Source organism: Oncorhynchus mykiss, chromosome 10, assembly GCF_013265735.2.
Source record: "Oncorhynchus mykiss isolate Arlee chromosome 10, USDA_OmykA_1.1, whole genome shotgun sequence".
NCBI lineage: Eukaryota > Metazoa > Chordata > Actinopteri > Salmoniformes > Salmonidae > Oncorhynchus > Oncorhynchus mykiss.
Window position 1 is genome coordinate 84348027 of NC_048574.1, and position 9244 is coordinate 84357270.

Here is a 9244-nt window from a genome sequence, read left to right on the forward strand (position 1 = left end):
TGAAGGTGTGTTGGGTCATTGTCCTGTTAATGATAGTCCCACTAAGCGCAAACCAGATGGGATGGTGTATCTCTGCAGAACACTGTGGTAACCATGCTGGTTAAGTGTGCCTTGAATTCTAAATAAATCAGTGTCACCAGCAAAGCACCATCACACCACCTCCTCCTCCATGCTTCACGGTGGGAACCACACATGCGGAGATCATCTGTTCACCTAGTATACGTCTCACAGAGACACAGCGGTTGGAAACAAAAATCTAAAATTTGGACTCATCAGACCAAAGGACAGATTTCCACCGGTCTAATGTTCATTGCTCGTGTTTCTTGGCCCAAGCAAGTCTCTTCTTATTATTGGTGTCTTTTAGCAGTGGTTTCTTTGCAGCAATATGACCACGAAGGCCTGATTCACGCAGTTGAGATGTCTATGACTTGAACTCTGAAGCATTTATTTGGGCTGCAATTTCTGAGGCTGGTAAGTCTAACTTAGCAGCAGAAGTAACTCTGGGTCTTCCTTTCCTGTGGCGGTCCTCATGAGAGCCAGTTTCATCACAGCACTTGATGGTTTTTAAGACTGCACTTGAAGAAAGTTTCAAAGTTCTTGAACTGTTCCGTATTGACTGACCTTCATGTCTTAAAGTAACAATGGACTGTTGTTTCTCTTTGCTTATTTGAGCTGTTCTTGCCATAATAGGGACTTGGTCTTTTACCAAATAGGGCTATCTTCTGTATACCCCCCCTACCTTGTCACAATACAACTGATTGGCTGTAAGAAGGAAAGAAATTCCACAAATGCATTCCAGGTCACTACCTTATGAAGCTGGTTGAGAGAATGCAAAGCTGTCATCAAGGCAAAGGGTGGCTTCTTTGTAGAATCTCAAATATAAAATAAATGCTGATTTGTTTAACACTTTTTTTGGTTACTACATGATTCCATATGTGTTATTTCAACGTTTTGATGTCTTCACTATGATTCTACAATGTAGAAAATTGTAAAAATAAAGAACAACCCTGGGATTTTAACCTTTTATTTAACCAGGCAATTCAGTTAAGAACAAATTCTTATTTTCAATGACGGTCTAGGAACAGTGGGTTAACTGCCTTGTTCAGAGGCAGAATGACAGATTTGTACCTTGTCACCTCTGGGATTTGAACTTGCAACCTGGAATGAGGTGTGTCCAAACTTTTGACTGGTACTGTATATACAAAAACATCATTTTAATACTCGGCAGCATGACATTTAGTCAAGTGTTCAGTAAACACGGTCAGAGGACCACAAATACACACAGGCTGGGATTTAATCTAGGCATGTTGAAGAGCACCTGACAGAACACAGGCTGGGATTTAATCTAGGCATGTTGAAGAGCACCTGACAGAACACAGGCTGGGATTTAATCTAGACATGTTGAAGAGCACCTGACAGAACACAGGCTGGGATTTAATCTAGACATGTTGAAGAGCACCTGACAGAACACAGGCTGGGATTTAATCTAGACATGTTGAAGAGCACCTGACAGAACACAGGCTGGGATTTAATCTAGACATGTTGAAGAGCACCGGACAGAACACAGGCTGGGATTTAATCTAGACATGTTGAAGAGCACCTGACAGAACACAGGCTGGGATTTAATCTAGACATGTTGAAGAGCACCTGACAGAACACAGGCTGGGATTTAATCTAGGCATGTTGAAGAGCACCTGACAGAACACAGGCTGGGATTCAATCTAGGCATGTTGAAGAGCACCTGACAGAACACAGGCTGGGATTTAATCTAGGCATGTTGAAGAGCACCTGACAGAACACAGGCTGGGATTCAATCTAGGCATGTTGAAGAGCACCTGACAGAACACAGGCTGGGATTTAATCTAGGCATGTTGAAGAGCACCGGACAGAACACAGGCTGGGATTCAATCTAGACATGTTGAAGAGCACCTGACAGAACACAGGCTGGGATTTAATCTAGGCATGTTGAAGAGCACCTGACAGAACACAGGCTGGGATTTAATCTAGGCATGTTGAAGAGCACCTGACAGAACACAGGCTGGGATTTAATCTAGGCATGTTGAAGAGCACCTGACAGAACACAGGCTGGGATTTAATCTAGGCATGTTGAAGAGCACCTGACAGAACACAGGCTGGGATTCAATCTAGGCATGTTGAAGAGCACCTGACAGAACACAGGCTGGGATTCAATCTAGACATGTTGAAGAGCACCTGACAGAACACAGGCTGGGATTTAATCTAGACATGTTGAAGAGCACCTGACAGAACACAGGCTGGGATTTAATCTAGACATGTTGAAGAGCACCTGACAGAACACAGGCTGGGATTTAATCTAGACATGTTGAAGAGCACCTGACAGAACACAGGCTGGGATTTAATCTAGACATGTTGAAGAGCACCTGACAGAACACAGGCTGGGATTTAATCTAGACATGTTGAAGAGCACCTGACAGAACACAGGCTGGGATTTAATCTAGACATGTTGAAGAGCACCTGACAGAACACAGGCTGGGATTTAATCTAGACATGTTGAAGAGCACCTGACAGAACACAGGCTGGGATTCAATCTAGACATGTTGAAGAGCACCTGACAGAACACAGGCTGGGATTTAATCTAGACATGTTGAAGAGCACCTGACAGAACACAGGCTGGGATTTAATCTAGGCATGTTGAAGAGCACCTGACAGAACACAGGCTGGGATTTAATCTAGGCATGTTGAAGAGCACCTGACAGAACACAGGCTGGGATTTAATCTAGACATGTTGAAGAGCACCTGACAGAACACAGGCTGGGATTTAATCTAGACATGTTGAAGAGCACCTGACAGAACACAGGCTGGGATTTAATCTAGACATGTTGAAGAGCACCTGACAGAACACAGGCTGGGATTTAATCTAGACATGTTGAAGAGCACCTGACAGAACACAGGCTGGGATTCAATCTAGACATGTTGAAGAGCACCTGACAGAACACAGGCTGGGATTTAATCTAGACATGTTGAAGAGCACCTGACAGAACACAGGCTGGGATTTAATCTAGGCATGTTGAAGAGCACCTGACAGAACACAGGCTGGGATTTAATCTAGACATGTTGAAGAGCACCTGACAGAACACAGGCTGGGATTTAATCTAGACATGTTGAAGAGCACCTGACAGAACACAGGCTGGGATTTAATCTAGACATGTTGAAGAGCACCTGACAGAACACAGGCTGGGATTTAATCTAGACATGTTGAAGAGCACCTGACAGAACACAGGCTGGGATTTAATCTAGACATGTTGAAGAGCACCTGACAGAACACAGGCTGGGATTTAATCTAGACATGTTGAAGAGCACCTGACAGAACACAGGCTGGGATTTAATCTAGGCATGTTGAAGAGCACCTGACAGAACACAGGCTGGGATTTAATCTAGACATGTTGAAGAGCACCTGACAGAACACAGGCTGGGATTTAATCTAGACATGTTGAAGAGCACCTGACAGAACACAGGCTGGGATTTAATCTAGACATGTTGAAGAGCACCTGACAGAACACAGGCTGGGATTTAATCTAGGCATGTTGAAGAGCACCTGACAGAACACAGGCTGGGATTTAATCTAGACATGTTGAAGAGCACCTGACAGAACACAGGCTGGGATTTAATCTAGACATGTTGAAGAGCACCTGACAGAACACAGGCTGGGATTCAATCTAGACATGTTGAAGAGCACCTGACAGAACACAGGCTGGGATTTAATCTAGACATGTTGAAGAGCACCTGACAGAACACAGGCTGGGATTCAATCTAGGCATGTTGAAGAGCACCTGACAGAACACAGGCTGGGATTTAATCTAGACATGTTGAAGAGCACCTGACAGAACACAGGCTGGGATTTAATCTAGACATGTTGAAGAGCACCTGACAGAACACAGGCTGGGATTTAATCTAGACATGTTGAAGAGCACCTGACAGAACACAGGCTGGGATTTAATCTAGACATGTTGAAGAGCACCTGACAGAACACAGGCTGGGATTCAATCTAGACATGTTGAAGAGCACCTGACAGAACACAGGCTGGGATTTAATCTAGACATGTTGAAGAGCACCGGACAGAACACAGGCTGGGATTCAATCTAGACATGTTGAAGAGCACCGGACAGAACACAGGCTGGGATTCAATCTAGACATGTTGAAGAGCACCGGACAGAACACAGGCTGGGATTTAATCTAGACATGTTGAAGAGCACCTGACAGAACACAGGCTGGGATTTAATCTAGACATGTTGAAGAGCACCTGACAGAACACAGGCTGGGATTTAATCTAGACATGTTGAAGAGCACCTGACAGAACACAGGCTGGGATTCAATCTAGACATGTTGAAGAGCACCTGACAGAACACAGGCTGGGATTTAATCTAGACATGTTGAAGAGCACCTGACAGAACACAGGCTGGGATTTAATCTAGACATGTTGAAGAGCACCGGACAGAACACAGGCTGGGATTTAATCTAGACATGTTGAAGAGCACCGGACAGAACACAGGCTGGGATTTAATCTAGACATGTTGAAGAGCACCTGACAGAACACAGGCTGGGATTTAATCTAGGCATGTTGAAGAGCACCTGACAGAACACAGGCTGGGATTTAATCTAGACATGTTGAAGAGCACCTGACAGAACACAGGCTGGGATTTAATCTAGACATGTTGAAGAGCACCTGACAGAACACAGGCTGGGATTTAATCTAGGCATGTTGAAGAGCACCTGACAGAACACAGGCTGGGATTTAATCTAGGCATGTTGAAGAGCACCTGACAGAACACAGGCTGGGATTTAATCTAGGCATGTTGAAGAGCACCTGACAGAACACAGGCTGGGATTTAATCTAGGCATGTTGAAGAGCACCTGACAGAACACAGGCTGGGATTTAATCTAGGCATGTTGAAGAGCACCTGACAGAACACAGGCTGGGATTTAATCTAGACATGTTGAAGAGCACCTGACAGAACACAGGCTGGGATTTAATCTAGACATGTTGAAGAGCACCGGACAGAACACAGGCTGGGATTCAATCTAGACATGTTGAAGAGCACCTGACAGAACACAGGCTGGGATTCAATCTAGGCATGTTGAAGAGCACCTGACAGAACACAGGCTGGGATTTAATCTAGACATGTTGAAGAGCACCTGACAGAACACAGGCTGGGATTTAATCTAGACATGTTGAAGAGCACCTGACAGAACACAGGCTGGGATTTAATCTAGACATGTTGAAGAGCACCTGACAGAACACAGGCTGGGATTTAATCTAGACATGTTGAAGAGCACCGGACAGAACACAGGCTGGGATTCAATCTAGGCATGTTGAAGAGCACCTGACAGAACACAGGCTGGGATTCAATCTAGACATGTTGAAGAGCACCTGACAGAACACAGGCTGGGATTCAATCTAGACATGTTGAAGAGCACCTGACAGAACACAGGCTGGGATTTAATCTAGGCATGTTGAAGAGCACCTGACAGAACACAGGCTGGGATTCAATCTAGACATGTTGAAGAGCACCGGACAGAACACAGGCTGGGATTCAATCTAGGCATGTTGAAGAGCACCGGACAGAACACAGGCTGGGATTCAATCTAGACATGTTGAAGAGCACCTGACAGAACACAGGCTGGGATTCAATCTAGACATGTTGAAGAGCACCTGACAGAACACAGGCTGGGATTCAATCTAGACATGTTGAAGAGCACCTGACAGAACACAGGCTGGGATTTAATCTAGACATGTTGAAGAGCACCTGACAGAACACAGGCTGGGATTTAATCTAGACATGTTGAAGAGCACCTGACAGAACACAGGCTGGGATTCAATCTAGACATGTTGAAGAGCACCGGACAGAACACAGGCTGGGATTTAATCTAGGCATGTTGAAGAGCACCGGACAGAACACAGGCTGGGATTTAATCTAGACATGTTGAAGAGCACCTGACAGAACACAGGCTGGGATTCAATCTAGGCATGTTGAAGAGCACCTGACAGAACACAGGCTGGGATTTAATCTAGACATGTTGAAGAGCACCGGACAGAACACAGGCTGGGATTTAATCTAGACATGTTGAAGAGCACCTGACAGAACACAGGCTGGGATTTAATCTAGACATGTTGAAGAGCACCTGACAGAACACAGGCTGGGATTCAATCTAGACATGTTGAAGAGCACCTGACAGAACACAGGCTGGGATTCAATCTAGACATGTTGAAGAGCACCTGACAGAACACAGGCTGGGATTCAATCTAGACATGTTGAAGAGCACCTGACAGAACACAGGCTGGGATTCAATCTAGACATGTTGAAGAGCACCTGACAGAACACAGGCTGGGATTTAATCTAGACATGTTGAAGAGCACCTGACAGAACACAGGCTGGGATTCAATCTAGGCATGTTGAAGAGCACCTGACAGAACACAGGCTGGGATTTAATCTAGACATGTTGAAGAGCACCTGACAGAACACAGGCTGGGATTTAATCTAGACATGTTGAAGAGCACCTGACAGAACACAGGCTGGGATTTAATCTAGACATGTTGAAGAGCACCGGACAGAACACAGGCTGGGATTTAATCTAGACATGTTGAAGAGCACCTGACAGAACACAGGCTGGGATTTAATCTAGGCATGTTGAAGAGCACCGGACAGAACACAGGCTGGGATTCAATCTAGACATGTTGAAGAGCACCTGACAGAACACAGGCTGGGATTTAATCTAGACATGTTGAAGAGCACCTGACAGAACACAGGCTGGGATTTAATCTAGACATGTTGAAGAGCACCTGACAGAACACAGGCTGGGATTTAATCTAGGCATGTTGAAGAGCACCTGACAGAACACAGGCTGGGATTTAATCTAGACATGTTGAAGAGCACCGGACAGAACACAGGCTGGGATTCAATCTAGACATGTTGAAGAGCACCTGACAGAACACAGGCTGGGATTCAATCTAGACATGTTGAAGAGCACCTGACAGAACACAGGCTGGGATTTAATCTAGACATGTTGAAGAGCACCTGACAGAACACAGGCTGGGATTTAATCTAGACATGTTGAAGAGCACCTGACAGAACACAGGCTGGGATTCAATCTAGGCATGTTGAAGAGCACCTGACAGAACACAGGCTGGGATTTAATCTAGGCATGTTGAAGAGCACCTGACAGAACACAGGCTGGGATTTAATCTAGGCATGTTGAAGAGCACCTGACAGAACACAGGCTGGGATTTAATCTAGGCATGTTGAAGAGCACCTGACAGAACACAGGCTGGGATTTAATCTAGGCATGTTGAAGAGCACCGGACAGAACACAGGCTGGGATTTAATCTAGGCATGTTGAAGAGCACCGGACAGAACACAGGCTGGGATTTAATCTAGGCATGTTGAAGAGCACCTGACAGAACACAGGCTGGGATTTAATCTAGGCATGTTGAAGAGCACCTGACAGAACACAGGCTGGGATTTAATCTAGGCATGTTGAAGAGCACCTGACAGAACACAGGCTGGGATTTAATCTAGGCATGTTGAAGAGCACCTGACAGAACACAGGCTGGGATTCAATCTAGGCATGTTGAAGAGCACCTGACAGAACACAGGCTGGGATTTAATCTAGACATGTTGAAGAGCACCTGACAGAACACAGGCTGGGATTTAATCTAGACATGTTGAAGAGCACCTGACAGAACACAGGCTGGGATTTAATCTAGACATGTTGAAGAGCACCTGACAGAACACAGGCTGGGATTCAATCTAGGCATGTTGAAGAGCACCTGACAGAACACAGGCTGGGATTTAATCTAGACATGTTGAAGAGCACCTGACAGAACACAGGCTGGGATTCAATCTAGGCATGTTGAAGAGCACCGGACAGAACACAGGCTGGGATTTAATCTAGGCATGTTGAAGAGCACCTGACAGAACACAGGCTGGGATTTAATCTAGACATGTTGAAGAGCACCTGACAGAACACAGGCTGGGATTTAATCTAGACATGTTGAAGAGCACCTGACAGAACACAGGCTGGGATTTAATCTAGACATGTTGAAGAGCACCTGACAGAACACAGGCTGGGATTTAATCTAGACATGTTGAAGAGCACCTGACAGAACACAGGCTGGGATTTAATCTAGACATGTTGAAGAGCACCTGACAGAACACAGGCTGGGATTCAATCTAGACATGTTGAAGAGCACCTGACAGAACACAGGCTGGGATTTAATCTAGGCATGTTGAAGAGCACCTGACAGAACACAGGCTGGGATTTAATCTAGACATGTTGAAGAGCACCTGACAGAACACAGGCTGGGATTTAATCTAGACATGTTGAAGAGCACCTGACAGAACACAGGCTGGGATTTAATCTAGGCATGTTGAAGAGCACCTGACAGAACACAGGCTGGGATTTAATCTAGACATGTTGAAGAGCACCTGACAGAACACAGGCTGGGATTTAATCTAGGCATGTTGAAGAGCACCTGACAGAACACAGGCTGGGATTTAATCTAGACATGTTGAAGAGCACCTGACAGAACACAGGCTGGGATTTAATCTAGGCATGTTGAAGAGCACCTGACAGAACACAGGCTGGGATTTAATCTAGGCATGTTGAAGAGCACCTGACAGAACACAGGCTGGGATTCAATCTAGGCATGTTGAAGAGCACCGGACAGAACACAGGCTGGGATTTAATCTAGACATGTTGAAGAGCACCTGACAGAACACAGGCTGGGATTTAATCTAGGCATGTTGAAGAGCACCTGACAGAACACAGGCTGGGATTCAATCTAGACATGTTGAAGAGCACCTGACAGAACACAGGCTGGGATTTAATCTAGACATGTTGAAGAGCACCTGACAGAACACAGGCTGGGATTTAATCTAGACATGTTGAAGAGCACCTGACAGAACACAGGCTGGGATTTAATCTAGACATGTTGAAGAGCACCTGACAGAACACAGGCTGGGATTTAATCTAGACATGTTGAAGAGCACCTGACAGAACACAGGCTGGGATTTAATCTAGACATGTTGAAGAGCACCTGACAGAACACAGGCTGGGATTTAATCTAGACATGTTGAAGAGCACCTGACAGAACACAGGCTGGGATTCAATCTAGACATGTTGAAGAGCACCTGACAGAACACAGGCTGGGATTTAATCTAGACATGTTGAAGAGCACCTGACAGAACACAGGCTGGGATTTAATCTA